This window comes from Arvicola amphibius, chromosome 1 (assembly GCF_903992535.2).
Source record: "Arvicola amphibius chromosome 1, mArvAmp1.2, whole genome shotgun sequence".
NCBI lineage: Eukaryota > Metazoa > Chordata > Mammalia > Rodentia > Cricetidae > Arvicola > Arvicola amphibius.
In genome coordinates this window covers 118,422,681-118,441,095 of record NC_052047.1, presented here as the reverse complement: position 1 = coordinate 118,441,095, position 18,415 = coordinate 118,422,681, and the positions used below count along the sequence as shown (strand labels likewise).

Genomic DNA, 18,415 nt, shown 5'->3' with positions numbered 1-18,415 from the left:
GGACTGAAAAGTTTACATTTTATGTCAATTGCCAATGAAGGAACACATAGGAAAAGCCCCTAACCTTTGACTCCTGATTGGTGGGAAAATGTGACTGTAATTTGGCACAAATATTTGTGGGTTTTTGTGTTTAAATACTTGCTGCAATAAGTGTCCTGGGGCAGTCAGCTCCCAAGTCTGTGCTGTAGTCTCTCTCTCTCTCTCTCTCTCTCTCTCTCTCTCTCTCTCTCTCTCTCTCTCTCTCTTTTTACTTTTTTACTACTGCTGTCCAATTCAATAAAATTTTGTTTTTTGTGGATTCTGGTGCCTGATTGGGTTATCTGGGATTCTTGCATCCTATCGTGATGTGGGATTCCCCTCTGTATAGTAAAGGGACAGGGAACACGACTAAACTGAATGCTGGGAGGAAGAGGGTGGAGACAAGGAGAAGCCATGTAGCACTGCTGGAGGCTGGAGTCTAACGGAACTTTACCCGGTAAGCCACAGCCACATGGCGATACACAGATTACTAGAAATAGGTTAAATTAAGATATAAGAGTTAGCCAGAAATACGCTTAAGCTATTGGCCAAACAGTATCACAAATAATATGGTTTCTGAGTGATTATTTTATGGATGAGCAGCTGGGAACTAACTAGCAGCCTTCTTACAACAATAACAATACAATGAATTTTTAAAAACTAAACATGTGGAAATCCAGGAATCAAAATTCTCATCAGGAACACTTAAATATCCCTAGGGGTCTACAGCTGTTTGAAGTCCCACGTGGAGCAGGCATGGTGCATACAGCAATACTGCTAGAGAGATAGAGAAAAAAAAAAAACCAAGCAGGGTGTGGTGGTACACAGCTTCACCTCTTGTACTTTGGAAATAGAAGCAGGAGGATCAGTTCAAGATCATCCTCTGACACAGAGTTTGAGGTCATTCTGTGCTAGCAACTATCTGAAGACAAGACAAAAACAAAACAAAAGACAAGCAGGGTGTGGTGGCACCCATGTTTAAAGTGAGCATTTGAGTGGTAAAGGCAGACAAATACCTGAGTTCAAGGCCAACCTGGTCCACACAGCAAGCTCTAAGTCAGCCAGAGATACACAATTAGGCCCTGTTTCAAAAAACAGGCTGGGTGTGTGATTTCTCGTGCACTGCTGTAAGGACGTGGAATGCAATGGTACATTGTTGAGACGGAGACGGAGGCTGAGACCCAGAGCACGGGCTGTTTTTCTGGAGATGTACCAGAGGACAGCACTACAGATACGCACAAGTATGATCCTGCATGGGCATCTTTACATCTTTCCAACCTCACATTGAATTCTCCTTGTTAGTTATGAAAGTTTCCATCTCTAACTATGAAGACAAATTAGGCTTTGAAAAAAGTTCACAAACTTTGATTTCAAAAAATTCTATCTGAAAGAAGGAATTCCAAATATGTCATGTTTTATGACGAAACTTTGATAAAAACATTTGTGTGTGTGTGTGTGTAGGGACTGAAGAGATGGCTTAGCAATTAAAGCACAAACTGCTTCCCCAGAAAGCCAGGGTTTGATTCCCAGGCTTCATATCAGCAGGCTCACAACTGCCTGTGACTCCAGCTCTGGACAATCTGACTCCTGTGGGCTCTGCAGGCACCTGTACTAGTGTGCATGAACGTGCACACACACACACACACACACACACACACACACACGGGGGGGCATAGTGGTACTTGCCTTTAATTCCAGCACCCAGGAAACAGAGACAGGCAGATCTCTGTGGGTTCAAGACCAGCCTGATCTTCAGAGCGAGTTCCAAGACAGCCAAGGCTACATAGAGAGACCCTATCTCAAAACCAACAGACAAGCAAAAACTAATAAAATCTTAACCAAAACCAAAAACAATTTTTTCAAGTGTGGTCATTCACACCTTTAACTCCAGAACTTGGGAGGCAGAAGCAGGTAGAGCCTGATAATTAGTGACTATCATGATCTACACACTGAATGCTAGGCCAGCCAGACATCACAGTGAGATCCCCCTCTCAAAAACAAAACAAAAGATTATTGTTTTATTTCAGATAGGGTCTCATACAACAAAGCTGATCTTAAATTCTCTATGTAGCTGAATGACCTGGCATTCCTGAGTCTCCTGCCTCTACCTTCCAAGTGCTAGAATTACAGGCGTGCACCCCCAGAAAAACATTGAAAAAGTCATTAAGAAGCTTAAATTGCCATAGAGAAAGAACTACCAATTACAGCGTTCTCCTGGATGGGCTATTACACAGCCGTTTAAAAGCTGTTTCTGAATAACTTACAAGCCCCTAAAAAAAACCACAGGGCAATGTTGTCAATGAGTGATGTAAAACTGGCTGCACACAGTCTCACAAGCACCGACAGACATGAGACACAAGATGGGAAGGAAATAGATCCCGTTGAGCTGCCTTCGTTGTGGGGGTGTGAGGGGTGGAGACTGTCATCCTTTGTTCTCGCCACAGTTTTGTCCTTTTCCGTATCCGTAGTGAGCGTGCTGTGCGCTTGCCTAATGGTGTCTCTTTGTTTTCATTATCCCCGATTAACTCAGAACCCTGCTCCTGGGCCCCTTTGTGGAAACAGCTGTGCTGTGGAGGGAAGAGAGCAAGACCAAACAAATGGAGGCCACACCTCGCCATTGTATAAACTCAGGTAGGACTGTTCCAAAGCTTACTATGTCACACAGTGTTCAAAAGTTACTAGACGTCCCAGTGAAGCACTTTCTGGCAGTCAGGCTGGTGGAGTCGCATGGGGGAGGTACTAGGGCGGGAGAATCAGAAATGTTAAATGTTTAAGGTCTCTTCAATATCAGTAGCCATCGAAGAAATGCAAATAGAAACTAGACTAAGGGGCTGGAGAGTGGCTCAGTGCTAGCAAGCACGGCTGCTCTTCCAGAGTTCTTTTGCCAGCACCCACACAGCTGCTCACAAACACCTGTGACTCCAGGTCCAGTGGATCCAATGCCCTCCTCTGACCTCTGCAGGCATTCACACATGCACACGCAACATACATGCATAGGCATAAATAAACATAAAATAAATCTTAAACTACAGTGAGATTCTACACAGTTCGCAAGGTGTGGTAGCATTCACATTTAATCCCAGCAGTCGGGGGGAGAGGCGAGGGCAGAGGCAGGCAGATCTCTGTGAGTATAGCCAGCCTGATCTGCATAGTAAGTTCCAGGCCAGTCAAAGCTATATTGTGAGATTTGAGGGGGTGAGAATGGAGGGATGAAGGGAGGGGAGAGGAGAGAAATCCTATCCTATTCCAGTCAGAATGGCAGCCATCAAGAAAATAACAATAAATGCTAGTAAGGATATGATCAAAAGAAAACCCCTACATACTGTTTGTGGGAATGTAAACCAATCCAGCCACTGTGGGAATTGGTGTGGATTTACCATATAGCCCAACTATGGTGTTCCTGGATAATTTGCTATTGTTTTGGTTTTTTGGAAAAGGGTCTTATCTCATGTACCCCGGGCTACCCTCAAACTCAAATTTGTTAGATGAGCATGTGCTACCATGCACAGATTTGGGATTATTTTGTTTTGCTGTTTTTGTCTAAGTGTAGTGGACATAGTGGTACACATCTGTAATCCTAGAGTTTAAGAAGCAGAGGCAGGAGAATCAAGAGTTCAAGGCCACCTTTGGGTACATAGCCAATTGAAGGCCAGTTGGACACATAAGACTGTACCTTAATAGAACAAACAAACAAGAAGGTGTGTGTGTGTGTGTGTGTGTGTGTGTGTGTGTGTGTGTGTGTTCCTGAATGCTGGGCTTACAGACCTGTATAATGTGTATTTAATTACAATTTAAATATTTTGTAAACTAACAAAATAGCTGGATTTCAAACTGATTATGATGGTTTTATTGAGAATTACCTCCCCTCTTAAACTCATGTGTTTAGATACTTGGTCCCTAGTGGGTAAAACTGTTCGGGAAGGATTAGGAGGTGTGGCTTTGTTGGAGGAGGTGTGTCACTGGGGGTAGACCTAAAGGTTTCAAAAGACTCTGCCATGCTCAATGTGTTCTCTCACTCCTAGTTTGAGATGTGAGCTCTCAGCTGTTCTGCTGCCATGCCTTTGCTTCGCCATCGTGAGCTAATATAATCCTCTGAAACCATAACCCCAACCAGACTCTTTTTTTTTTTTTATAAATTACCTTAGTTATGCTTAGTCATGGTTACAGCAATAGAAAGGTAACTAAAACACTGCCTACAGTCTTTGACAGAAGCTCCCTCCAGCAACCACAATGTGATGGGTGTGTAATGCAGGCAAGGGGAAGGACACATTCCTCTGTGACACCTGCCAGATAAAGCCTATGTGATGACTTGGAGCCATGCCTGAAAAATCACAAGTTAGGGGCCAGAGTTGAAACCCTTCTTTACCTAAATATATCATCAACAGCCCAGTAGGAAAGTCGCACAAACATTGTCATTGAGAGGCTAGAGAAAATGAGATGGAAATTACCTTTCATTACATTAATTTAAAAATAGATACATAATAAAAATGATTAAAAATAAATACATAAAGGTTATATTGATTTATTTAAAATATATACATAATAAAAATAATTAAAAATAAATACATAAAGGTTATATTGGTTTATTTTATATGTGTACGGACACTGGTGTGTTTGTGTGGGTACACATGCAGCCCAGCACATGTGCAGTAGACAAAGGACTACTTCGGGAGTGAGTTCTCTCGCTTCACTGTGTGGTCCCAAGACTGAACTCAGGTCACCAGGCTTAGAAGCAAGGGCCTTTATGTACTGAGCCATCTCTTTTTTGTGTTTGTTTTGCTTTGGTTGCTTTTGAGACAGGTTCTTACATATCCCAGACTGGTTCGAACTTTCTGTGTAGCCAGTGATAACCTTGAACCACTGATCCTCCTGCCTCAACCTCCCAAGTGCTAAGATTATAGGCGTGCACAGTCCTACCAAGCTTGCATTCTCTCATACAATGCAAGGGTATATATTCATTATAGGCTCTGTAGACTGCAAGTTAAAAAAATCTTTACTAAAATTATATTCAGAACTGTATCTTTGTGCAGCGAACATATTGCAGGAAATTGTCTTACAGATAGGCTTTCACAGGTGAGAAATAACAGATCTGTCATAGTCTTTGTTTGATTGGAAGTGAGACCCCAGCCCCCTGATACCCTTATATCCAAGGATATAGATATGATTGATTGAAAGCATCACCCCAACCCCTGGCATTCATCCTTGGGGTGCCAACAGAGCAGGAATGGAGCAGGAAGCTCCATTTCAAGCCCCTCCCCTGGGAGTTGCCTTGGTCCGGACTCCACCTCCAGGAAAGCCCACCAAGCAATGACCCCTCCCCAGAGAGGGTCAAAAAAAAGCCCACCAAGCGATGGATCACTCCCACAAGCTATTTAGGCTACTGCCCAGAAAAAAAACATGTGGTCTCTGGGTTTTGCATGGTCTCCCCTGCTCTCTCTTTCTCACCAGGCTTTCCTGGCTGCCTGGGAGCACTGCATTAAATGTGGGCAATATTTGCGTCTGTGGAGAGGCTCATCTTAAGAAATATACTTAACAATCTTTAGTTATTGCTATCCATTGTCTAAATAGAGGGTGATCAGAAACCACACATGGAGTCCCCATATAAAAATACAGAACAGGGCCGGGCGGTGGTGGCACACGCCTTTAATCCCAGCACTCGGGAGGCAGAGGCAGGTGGATCTTTGTGAGTTCGAGGCCAGCCTGGTCTACAAGAGCTAGTTCCAGGACAGGCTCCAAAGCTACAGAGAAACCCTGTCTCAAAAAGAAGAAAAAAAAAATACGGAACAGAATAACAGAAGTTATGTCCTTAAGTTTTGAAAGTAAATGCAGAATACTGGGTGTAATATACTGCAGTTTGTGTGATAATAGGGAGATAACAGACGGTGATGTTGCTTATAAAATATACATAAGATATTAATAACTTACCTTGGGGGACAGAAAAATGTATTGAATAATAGAAGTAGAAAACAACTGTTTATTTTGACCTTTAAAATTCTGAACCATTAAAAAAAAAACAAACAATAAGGGGCTGGAGAGATGGCTCAATGGTTAAGGGCACTGACTGTTCTTCCACAGGACCTGGGTCCAATTCCCAGCACCCACTTGGCAGCTTACAACTGTGTGACTCCACTTCCAGAGGATTCGACCCCCCTCACACAGACATACATGAAAGCAAAAACAGTAATGCATTTAAAATAAAAATAAATTAATTAAACAATGAAACCACAAATGTGGATGTGGCCCTTCACATCCGCAATGCCAGTGTGCAGGAGGCTGAAGGAAAAGGGTCGCAATGCCAGTGTGCAGGAGGCTGAAGGAAAAGGGTTGCCGCTAAGTTCCAGGCTAAGCCTGGCCTGCATAACAAGCACTAAGCCACATCGAGACTATCCCAATAAGACACAACAGCTGAGCATGGTGCCTCACACCTGCAATCCCTGACACACTTCAGGGACGGACGCAGAGGTACCGTGGCAGGTTTTAGGACAGCCTGGCCACGTAGTGAGTTAAAAAATAGTTTGGGCTATGTACAGCGTGAAACCTGTCTCAAAACAGAAATTTTTTTTTCTTTGAAATACTCAAGCTTTTAGTTTGTGTATACTTACCCTTCGTTTATTAGTTCAACAGTCCTTCCACTGACAGTGCTAACATGCCTGACACTCTCTCCATGGACCAAGGAACATTGCAGAAGAAGGAGCAGAAAGACCACACGAGCCAGAGACAGGGGAGAGCTGTGACATGTGATCTCTGGGTATGGCATGACTAGTGCAATTATGAGCACACTTCAGCTGTGGCTGCCTATACGAGACGGACGAGGATGGTGAGCTACAGTGTCTTATCTAGGGTTTCTATTGCTGTGATGAAACCCATGACCAAAGCAACTTGAGAAGAAAAGTTCATTGATGTTTATTGACGGAAGGCAGGGACTAAAACTAGGCAGGAACCTGGAGGCAGGAGCTAATCAAGGAGAGCTGTTCTTGGCTTGCCCCTCGGGGCTTGCTCAACCTGCTTTCTTACAGAATCCAGGACCACCAGCCCAGGAATGGCCCCACCCACCAAGGCCTGGGCCCTCCCCCATCACTCACTCACTAAGAAAATGCTCTACAGGGTTGTCTGCCTATAGCTCTGTCTTGTGGAGGCATTGTCTCAATTGAGGTTCCCGCCTCTCGGATGATATAACTTGTGTCAATTTGACACGAAACTATCCAGCACATAGGAGAAACCTCCAGGAGATAGAAATAACTATAAAGATCTTGCTCTTAGCCGGGCGGTGGTGGCGCATGCCTTTAATCCCAGCACTCGGGAGGCAGAGGCAGGCGGATCTCTGTGAGTTCGAGACCAGCCTGGTCTACAAGAGCTAGCTCCAGGACAGGCTCTCAAGCTGCAGGGAAACCCTGCCTCGAAAAACCAAAAAAAAAAAAAAAAAGATCTTGCTCTTGGGTAGATGAGCAGTTTCAAAAATGCTTGTTACCTTATGAAAAGCTGTAATGGTTTCGGTGATTAATGTCCCCCGTAGGTTCGTGTATGTATTTGAACACTTGGTCCCGGGTGAATGGTGCTCTTTGGGGAGGTTATGGGACTTTTAGGACATGCAGCCTTACTGGAAGAAGTACATCACCACAGGTGAACTTTGAGAGTTTATAGCCCTGCCCTGCTTCCAGTTTGCCCTCTCCTTCCTGTGCACAGTGTAGATGTGATCTCGCAGCTTCCTGCTCGGGATACCTGTAATTATGCCTTCCCCATTGTTATGGACTCTCATTCTGGAACGGCAAGTCAAAATAAACTTAAGTCACCTTCGGCCATGGTGTTTTATAACAGCAACCCAAAGTAACTAACATGGAAGCTGAATAGTTCCATTTCACGAGGGCCACAACCACCTGCAATTCCAGCTTTGATGCCCACGTCCAGTCTCTGTAAGCACCTGCATTCACATGCACACACACACACACACACACACACACACACACAATTCAAAATACATTTTAAAAAATGTTTTGAGACAGGATCTTACTATGTGGCCCTGACTGATCTGGAAGTTGGTTCTTGTAGAACAGATTCACCTTGAACTCACAGAAATCTGTCCTGCCTCAACCTCCCTAGTTCTAGGATTAAAGGGAGTATACTAACATGCCTGACTCTAAAATAAAATCTTGGGGGAAGAAAGTAACTAATAATAGCCAAACCTTGGAATAATGAAGATGACAGATGTCATGCCTGAGCCCTGTGACTCCCAGTCCCCTGTTTCACCTCCTTGATCACTAGCAAAGAATACCACAAACAGAGAAGTATGGTCCCTTCCCGCCAGCATTTTTTGTTGTTTTGTTTCTTAGTGTTGGTTTTTGTTGGTTTTCTTTTTAATCAACACTGACCCAGCTCCCCCTGCTGGTTAGAAAACAGTGCAAAAAAATAAATCACTTTATAAACTAACCTGTGATATAGTGGTTAAGAAAGCAAAGGCTGTGGTAGCATTGTGAGTCTTACCAGAGATGACATAGTGTGACATGGTTGTGGCTATGACATTCTGGAATCTCTATGATGACTAAATATGCAACAATCAGTTACCATGTATTTGGAGGCAGAGGTGTGACTTTGAAACCCAAGTTCAGGACTACAGGCCAGAAAACTCTGAGCATAAATTCAGTCCTGACGACAGCTGCAAAAGTAAGTGGCCTCTGACAATTCGGCTGTGTGATCTCTTGACTAATTTCTGTTTTAATGTCTACATTGCAGGCACCAATACACGGCCAGTTTCTCATTGCCATTGAATTACTTGAATTAGGCCAGCAACCAGTGGCAGCTGGAGAATCTACACACCGTACAGCGTATTCCCTTGCAGGTTTTGGGGGTGTTTGAAGGAATGTGGGGGACTGTCTGTGTTGCTTAGCATGGTGCCTGACTTACTGTAAGTTCTCAGCAAATATTCAAACACTTTGCTTTTCCACCACTGACTCTACCAGGGACTGGAGAGTTTTCCAAGTTTGATAAAAGGTATTTTTAGATGTTCAGCATCCACCGGATTGTCCATAACAACAGAAGAACTAACTCTCCATTCCAAGTTCTTACCAACAGGCCTTGCAAGCAAAACCTGTGTGCTCAAGGAAATCCATTCTACTCTTTAAAGAAATTTAAACCGAGCTGGGGGGGGGGGGGGGCTAGTGCCACATGCCTTTAATCTCAGTACTTAGGAGGCAGAGGCAGGTGGATCTCTGAGTTCAAGGCCAGTCTGGTCTACAGAGAAAGTTCTAGAATGGCCAGGGATACACAGAGAAAGTCTGCCTTGAAAAGAACAAACAGAAAATATTTAAACTCTGTGTGTGTGTGTGTGTGTGTGTGTGTGTGTGTGTGCATCTATGTGCCTGTGTATGTAAGTGTTTATGCCATGGTGTATGTGTAGTTCAGAGGAAAGGACAATGTTCAGGAGCCAGTCAAACTTGGCTCGTGAGACTTGGTGCCAAGTGCCTTTCCCCACGGAGTCATCTCACTGGCCCTCATTCTACTCTTGAGTCTCTCCGTTACTTGTTTGTTTTGAAGTAAGCTTTGGGTCATAGCTCAGTTGATAAAATACTTGCCACACAAACATGAGGATCAGGGTTCAATGCCCAAACCCATGTAAAAAGCCTACTGCAACTGAGCAGTGGTGGTGCACACCTTCAATCCCAGCACTTAGGAGGCAGAGGCACCAGATGTGAGTTCAAGTCCTGCCTGGTCTACAGAGTGAGTTCCAGGACAGCCAAAGATACACAAAGAAACTCTGCCACGAAAAACCAAACCAAACCAAACCAAAAAAGACCAGTGTGGTGACTTGTGCTTGTAATCCCAGTGCTGGGGAAGAATATGGGGGCAGATTCCAGGGGTCTGCCAGCCAGCCTAGCCAAATAAGAGATCTCCAGGCCGGTAAGGAGAATCAGGTGGATGGCACATGGGGAGCATACCTAGGTACACACAAACACTCACACACACACACAATGCACACACAGATATATACCTAAGGACGCTATGAAGTCAGGTAAGAGGGTATGAGCCTGTGTTCCCAGGATGTGGTAGGTAGAGGCAGGAGGATCAGGAATTCAAGACTAGTCTTATTATAGAGAAAATGTGAGACCAGCCTATTACACAAGACATTATCTCTCAAAAAAAAAAAAAAAGAGGAGGAGGAAAATATACTTCCTATGACTCAAAATCACTGGTTCCCATCTTGCCTATTAAGATTACTAGTAGCCCAGCTAATAAAAGTTACCTCTGTCCTGCTCCCTCATCTGCAGTGTTTCTTGCCTTTGGAGTAGGGGAGAAAAGGCTTCTGAACTCATAAAGAAAAAGGAAGTTTATATATGCAGCATAACTGCATACAGAAACGCCCAGTAATCAGAAGGGTGGCAGACCTCTGTGAACTTAAGGCCAGCCTGGTCAAATAGCCAGCTCCAGACTGGCCAGTGCTTCATAATGAGACCTTGTGTCAAAAAGGAAGGAAGGAAGGAAGGAAGGAAGGAAGGAAGGAAGGAAGGAAGGAAGGAAGGAAGGAAGGAAGGAAAAAAGGAAAAGAAAAAAGAAAAGGTGGGGAGGAATCGGGGGGAGGGCTAAGGGGACTGCCAAGGAAAGAACATTCCAGCATTCCAGGCAGAGCAGCAAGTGCTGAGGTTCTCGGAAGATTTGGCAATGAGGAGCGGAAGGAGTGGGAAAGAGCTTAGGAAGAGGCAGAAATGGGGGCCTGCACACGGGTGAAGGAATGTTGGCAGCTATACAAACACGAATTCCACTGTCAAACTGATTTTTATGAGACACTCAGTGATAGTATTTGAAACAACTAGCTCAGTGTCTTTTGTTTAGGAGATTCTAACAGTTTGCATGAAATAAATCAATTGGTTCAAGTAATTGGGGTGGAAGCAAGAAGACAAACGGAAGTGGGGTAAGGTTCTAGCTGTTGTGGTGACACAGACATGTCTTTACACAGTCCTTAGTGATAGCTAGGCCTAGGCTGTATATTCCATTCTGATCTTCCAGGGAGGATAAATGTGGAAAAATCCCATCAATAATGAAATTCAGTGAACCCATAATAACAATGAAGTCATTCTTAAGGGAAATATAGCTTCCTGGTAATAAGATCTGAGAGAAACGGTCCCTAACTATGAGTCACTCTGACACAATGGCCAAAGTCTCAAGAGCAGCCCTGTAATAAACACTACACTAATAGACCACTTTCAGCTCCGGAGATGAATGCTACAAGATTCTGAGGGCCAGCTCTTAGAGTTAATTTCATGCATAAAGCTTCCATGCACGAGCAAAAGCAATCCTACAAGAGGCAAGCTAGCCACATGGCTTATTCTAGTGGCTCTTTGAGGAACAGTGCTCTGAATATCCAGCAAAATCCCTAGGTTAGCTGCCTTTCCAATAACTCTCAAGGAATAGTGATTGAAGTACAGGAGAAAATCTGAACTTCTCTGTAAGAAAAGAATGCAGATGATCCTGGCTGCCAAATAACCATTGGGTTGACAGTCCATGGAGCTGAAGGCAGGACTGACAACGCTTCAGACAATGACAACCCTGACTGTGTGGTAGCTGGAAATCAAAGCCATTCTACTGCCATTTGGACATGGGTGTAAGAAGTTTATAAGTATAGTTGGGTATGGTGACTCACCATAGGTGTGAAAAAAAAACTGAATGGCAATATTACTTCAGTTGGGTGTGTGGCATATGTATGTAATCCCAGTAGAAAAGAAGCAGAGACTGGGGGGATTGCCATATATTCAAAACCAGTCTGGTCTGCATAGGTAGTTCCTAGTCAGCCAGAGTTATATAGATAGCAAGACAATACATTGTCTCATAAATAAAAATTAGTCCTTCCACTGCTATCAATAGTACAGAGAATAGAAAAGGGTTTCACAGCATGTGACCCAAGGTGTCCAGAAACATATTGAAGCCCTACAATGACCCACAGCACTGCAGATAGCAGCATAACTGTGAAATCATTTAAATCTAGAGTCCGACTAGTCAGAAGAAACAAATTATGTAGAACCCATTTGTCATCCCAGTGAGAGCTAACATAAGTTGAACATTCACTTTGTGCCAGACACTGGCTAAAGCACTTCCTGTTCATTGTATTTATTTGTGTTTGTTTGTTTGTTTAATTCTTGAAGCTGAGGCATGAGGCAAGTACAATTAATTTCATTTCACAGGAAAGGAGTCTAAGGACCAGGAAGGTAAAAAGTGTCTTCCTATATTTGTTTTTGCTTTTATGTGGTGTTAGGGATTGAACCCAGAGCCTCATGTAGAGTGCATATAGGTTATACAAGCATTCAACACCAACCTGCGCCCCAACCCCAATATTTTCTTGACTTTATTGGTGTCCCCCTGCGTGCCAGCCACTCTAATGAGAAGCTTTGTAGTCTCAATGACTGGACACAACAGAAGTGTGTTTTTCCCACATAAGCCTAATAAAAAGTTAGACCCAGGTTGCTGTCTCTAGTACATTTGAATCACTCTGAGGTTTCTAGTTTCTATCCTAAAGGTGAAATATATCTAGTTCCACTGGCCAGAATCACCTGTGCACACCTTGGCTGAAAACCACAGATTCACTATAGTCTCCATGAAAAGAAAGATGGCTTTGTCACCAGCCAGACTATTTCTGTCATGCCAAGCGATCAGCTAGCTCAGAATGTGCTCATCCGTGAACTCAAAGCACCTCGAGATAGCTTTGTTCATGGCCTTTTGATAAAAGGGGAAAAATAATTATTTGTCCTCATAGTAGAAGCGTGGCATTATTTGCACTCAACAGGCACTGTGTTCTATGTGATTCCTGTCAGAATGCATAGTGTGCCTTAGGATTTGTTTTAGGGCTCCCCAGCCCACACAAGGTCTCCCATATCCCAGGCTCTGTGAATTCAAGGTCAGCCTGGGCTACATTTTGGTTCTATGGCAGTCTGAACTGCAGAGTGTAATAAATCCTGCCTCAAATCCCTAAGATAATGAAGTTTAAAAGAACAGATTGATAGCCAGGTATAGTGGTACATACATTTAATCCCAGCACTCAGGAGGCAGAGTCAGGCAGATCTCTCAGTTTTGGGCCAGCCTGGTCTATGTAGAAAGTTCCAGACCAGCCAGGGCTACACATAGAGACCCTGTCTCAGAGAGGGAAGGGAGAGGAGAGGAAAGAAGAAGAAGAAGAAGAAGAAGAAGAAGAAGGAGGAGGAGGAGAAGGAGGAGGAGGAGGAGGAGGAGGAGGAGGAGGACAGAGAAAGAGAGAGAGAGAGAGAGAGAGAGAGAGAGAGAGAGAGAGAGAGAGAGAGAGAAAGAGAGAGGAGAAAGAAGAGAGTGAAGGAGGAAGGGAGGGAGGGAGGGAGGGAGAAAAACAAACAGGTTGGCCTTGATTTGCAGATTTACTTGTTGGCCCTGCTGATTTTAAGACTATGACAAGGCACATATTATGTTTGTAGCACATCATAGAACAAAGATGCTCAACTCCAGGACTCTATTCAAACAAGGAAGACAAAGGGACTGGGGACCCATTGTCCCCTCAAGAGACCTGAAGATCCCCCACTCGCCTTTTCAACACAGGCTCTTAGGGAACACTAAAGAGCTGAATGCAGGCACTGGCTTGTGGGATTTTATACTTAGGCCCTTACCTCGAGTTCTCCTGATTCATCCTTCTCTGGAGTCTCAAAGCACTACAAAGTGACAAATGCTCATGCCCACTGAAATGTCATTCACTAGGACAGTGTGATAAGGTGAATCAGGGTTCAAGCAATGGCATCAGCTCGCCTGCCACGACTGACTGTAATCTGTGCACATTAATTACCTGCCCACGGCCTCATATCTGAAAAACAGGTGTTATAATGACTCTTTATATGTTTTTCATGAAGATAAAATGACTTAATATAAAAAAACTTGTAATATCCAGCACATAAGAAGCCTTCAGCAAGAGTTAGCTATTTCTCCAAGTGCCTCTTACACTGCTTTTATGTTGTTTGGGAGTAAGACAGCAGAGGAGAGAAAAGTAGGTGGCCTGGGATAGCTATTTCTCTTACGAGTCACATCTAACACATACCTCCTCTTTTCTTTTTTGCCTCTATCATTTTGCTTTGTTTAAAGTACAGAGAATTCTCTAAAGCTGTAACTGCACAAATAGGTTACTTTTCTTGTTGCTATACCAACTTAAGAAAGAAAGGTTTAAAATAGAGAAAGGGATTATTTATTTTACCTCATTAGTTGATACAGTTTATCAAGTTAGGGAAGGCATGGCAGTGGGAGTGGCCTGTGTCTGTGGTAGCAGAAACGTAAGGATGCTGGCGCACATTTGGGTAGATCGGGGAGATGGGATGGATGGATGGATGGCAGTACTTATCAACCTTTTTTGTTTTCCTCTTTTATTCAGCCTAGGACCCAGGAGGGTACCACTCATATTCAAGGTGGATCTTTCCCCTCAGTAGAACCTCTCCAGAAACACATCCACAGACTCCCATCTACAGGTATATCTCCTCGGTGATTCTAAATCAACTCAATTTGTCAATGAATAGTAACCATTACAAGATCACCTCGTCTAACTTGTCGTCTAGACATATCTCTTTTAAACCATAGCATTCTACCCCTAGTTCTCAAAGTCTCATGGTGAGCCCATAACACAAAATGCATCTAATGTATCTTGAGGCGTTCACTAAGGTTTAACAGTTTCAACACTGTTCAAGTTGAAAGTCTGCCCTCAGACTCGAAGGAACCTCTTAATATTGAACTGCTGTAAAGTCAAAAACATATTTCCAATATGCATGGCACAGGACAAATATTTCCATCCTAAAGGGAAGAATGGGGGTGCAGAGAGGAAAGTTCAAACCTAAGCAAGACAAAACCTGGGCAGGGCAAGCATGACACGCTGTCATCCAGAGCTAGGATCTGACCTCCTTCCTCTCAACTCTGTAGTGTACAACATTCATGGCTTCTTTCTATGGCCGGCTTCACTCTTTGCTGGGCCTCTGTGTTCCTGACATTTTCACTATCCCGTGATCACTGTAATTCAGGCATCATCTCCATGACATGATAGGCAGCCACCTCAGGAGCTCTGTGCAGGGACTACAGCTACAGCCCCAGGACTTGCTGCCTCCACGGCTTTCTAGAGCTTGACACAAGCTGCCCTAATCCCCTCACTCTTGCATCCGTCCTGTTTGCAAAACCAGTATCGTGTGGATGGTGGCAGGTTCTCCTGCCAGCCTACGACATAGCCTGATCCCTTTGGACCATAGCTGTGGTAGATTCTGTGTGCCTTCATGGCTAAACCTGGCCAAAACATTCCCTAAGCAGTGATTTTCCCTTTAAAAAAAAAAGAAGTAGCCTCTATAGTGCACATGTAGAGGTCAGTGGGAGTCAGTTTTCAACTTCAAACCTTGTTTTGAGGCAGGATCTCTTGTTTCTTCCATTGTGCTGTATACTGGCCTTCAGCTTCCAGCTGATTATCCTGTCTGTCTGTCTATCTATCTATCTATCTAGATACCTATCTATCTATCTATCTATCATCTATCATCTATTTATCTATCTATAATCTATCTATCTATCTCCTGGGTCTAGCCAATAAGCAGTGGGATTACAAATGTGAGACACGCATCTAGCTTTTTACATGGGTCCCAGAGATATGAATTCTGGTCATGAGACCTGCACAGCAAGCACTTTTACCTATTAGGCTAGCTCCCATTGTTCTTTTCCTTCTTTCTTTTTGTCTTTGTTTTTTTTTAATTTTTATTTATTTTTTTTTTATTTTTTGGTTTTTCGAGACAGGGTTTCTCTGTGGCTTTGGAGCCTGTCCTGGAACTAGCTCTGTAGACCAGGCTGGTCTCAAACTCACAGAGATCCACCTGCCTCTGCCTCCCGAGTGCTGGGATTAAAGGCGTGCGCCACCATCGCCCGGCCCAAATTAAGTTTTAAATAAATAAATAACACAGGCCGGTGAGATGGCTCAATAGGTAAAGGTACTTGCTTTGATGGAGCCTCCTCCCGCCAAAGTAGTATAATTGTTCTTGTTCCATTTCTTCCAGCTGTTCCTGAGCCTCACAAGGTCTCCCTAAGCAGACAGAGAAAGTAAGACACCATGGCCCCACAACCCTCATGTCTTCATGGTGGCTCCAAACAAGAAAGCTGCCTGCAAGGCAACCGCCAGGATGCTCTGTTGTCTACATTCCGTCATGTTCGCAGCAAGGCTGCAGAAGCAGTCTGCCAGCTCTTCTTCCTCTTCTTCCTCCTCCTCTTCTTCCTCCTTTGCCCCCTCCCCCTCCTACTTGTACCTGCATTCCTCCTTTGAGACAGGAGCTTGTTTTGTAGCTTGTTTTGGCTTGGACTATGGCTCCTCCTGCCTCAGACTCCCCAAGTATTATTACATTTGCAGCCACAGGCCCTACAAAACCACTTTCCTGATGTACAGAGTCGCTATCCAAAAACATGTGAACAACGGACTCTTTCCAACTTCATTGTGTAGTAGCTCCACTCAGTTTTTTTCTTTTTTTACCGTTTCAATTCAATACAGATGCTTCTCACAACTGACTTACGAAGTTAGGCTTTGTGATTCTGACCAATGTGGTGTCAAATAGAAAGAATTTATTTCATTTATTCATTCAAGTATCAAGCTTTTTACCGAGTATGGTTGCTCTTACCTGTAATTCCAGCACGCACTTGGGAGGCAGAGGCAGGAGGATTACTAGGAATCTGAGGCCACTCTAGGTTACAGAGTTAAGTTGTAGACCCACGGGCCTTGGCTAGAGAGTGAGACTGTCACAAATAAATAGTTTGTGCTCTATGCCAGGCACTGCTCTAAATCCTAAGGAATTAGTGATGGACAAGACAAAGTCCCTGTTGTCACTGAGTTTACTTTCTCATGCAGAACGGGAAACAACTAAAATTCGAAGACTAGAAGGAAATAGTTCTTCCCAGAGCATTGAAGACATGTTGCACAGACAGGTCTTCCATGGCTAATTTAGACAGAGTGCTCAGGTGAGTTCTCAGGAGGGAACATTTAGGAGAGATCTGAAGGATAAAGACAGAGCCAACCAAGCTCAAGGGAGCAGCATTCCCGGCAAGGGAATAACTAATACCAAACCATCATAGCAGGAATGGGAAGTAGGCTGCTCTGACTGGGACACTGTGGTCAGAGGTAAACCAGCTCTGTTTGCAAAAGGCTTTGGGAGCAAAGGGGGGGGGGGCTACTGTAGGTGGGATGGGAAGGTTCTGGAGAGTTTATCTTGTTTTCTGCTTTTGTTTGAGATTGTGTCTTGCTATGTAGTCCGGGCTGACCTCGATTTCACAGCGCCTCCTCCTTCCTCGGTGCTGCCATGCTCAGCTTATTGGGGAGTTAACCAGTTGGTGAGGAGGTTGGATTTGCTGTTTTGTTTGGTTGGTTCTTTGGTTGTCATTGTTTTTGGAACTAGATCTCATGTAGCCCAGCCTGGCTTCGAGCTCCCAGCAATCTCAAACTCACAGCATTCTTTGTGCTTCACTCCTCCGAGTGCTGGGATCACAGGCAATACCGCTCCATTCACCTCTTCTGAATTCTGGGAGGCCAAGCATACAAATGCCAACGCAGGGTAGACAGTGACCTAAGGGAGTTCAGAGATGTTAGGGGCTAGTTATACAGATTTGAGCATCATTGATCCAGAAGTGTACTTCAAACCATGGGACTCGATGAATCCCCAGGTGGAAGATATGAACAGAGGAAAAAAGAGTTGTGATCTGTATCTTTAGAGCCCACCTACCATCAGAGGCCTTTGAAGAAGAGGGAGCTGACAAAACAGGAGCAGAGAAGCTTGGTATGGTGGTGAATGCCTATAACCTCAGTTACCCAAGAGAGTAGCTGAGAATCATGAGTTCAAGGACAACCTGGGACATATAGGAAGAGTCTGTCTCTACATTTCAAAAAGGAGAACTGGGCTAGCTTATTGGCTGACTTCTCTAGTATGCGTGCCTCAGTTTGATCCCAAGTACAGAAAAACAAAACAGAATTAACTAGCCAGTGTGTAAGAAAGGGGAAGAATAGGAAAAGCTAGGTGACCCTAGAGTCCTGGAAGCCTTCAGAAGGAGTGATCACCGGGATCAACCTACCCCAGGACCCAGCAATTCCACTATTGGGAATCTACCCAAGAGATGCCCAATCATACAACAAAAGCATATGCTCATCTATGTTCATAGCAGCATTATTTGTAATAGCCAGATCCTGGAAACAACCTAGATGCCCTTCAGTGGAAGAATGGATGAAGAAACTGTGGAATATATACATGCTAGAATACTACTCAGCGGTAAAAAACAATGACATCTTGAATTTTGCAGGCAAATGGATGGAAATAGAAAACACTATTCTGAGTGAGGTAACCCAGACCCATAAAGATGAACATGGGATGTACTCACTCATATTCGGTTTCTAGCCATAATTAAAGGACAT

The 18,415-nt window shown here is 44.0% G+C and overlaps 1 long non-coding RNA gene across 1 annotated transcript; it reads left to right on the top strand.

Annotated features, from left to right (window-relative positions):
- The first annotated feature begins 2,502 nt into the window (after nt 1-2,502).
- On the top strand, nt 2,503-18,157 carry LOC119825529. Its single transcript, XR_005287230.1, has 3 exons — nt 2,503-2,649; nt 14,381-14,474; nt 16,026-18,157. It is a non-coding gene; the product is annotated as an uncharacterized LOC119825529 (long non-coding RNA).
- The last annotated feature ends 258 nt before the right edge of the window (nt 18,158-18,415 follow it).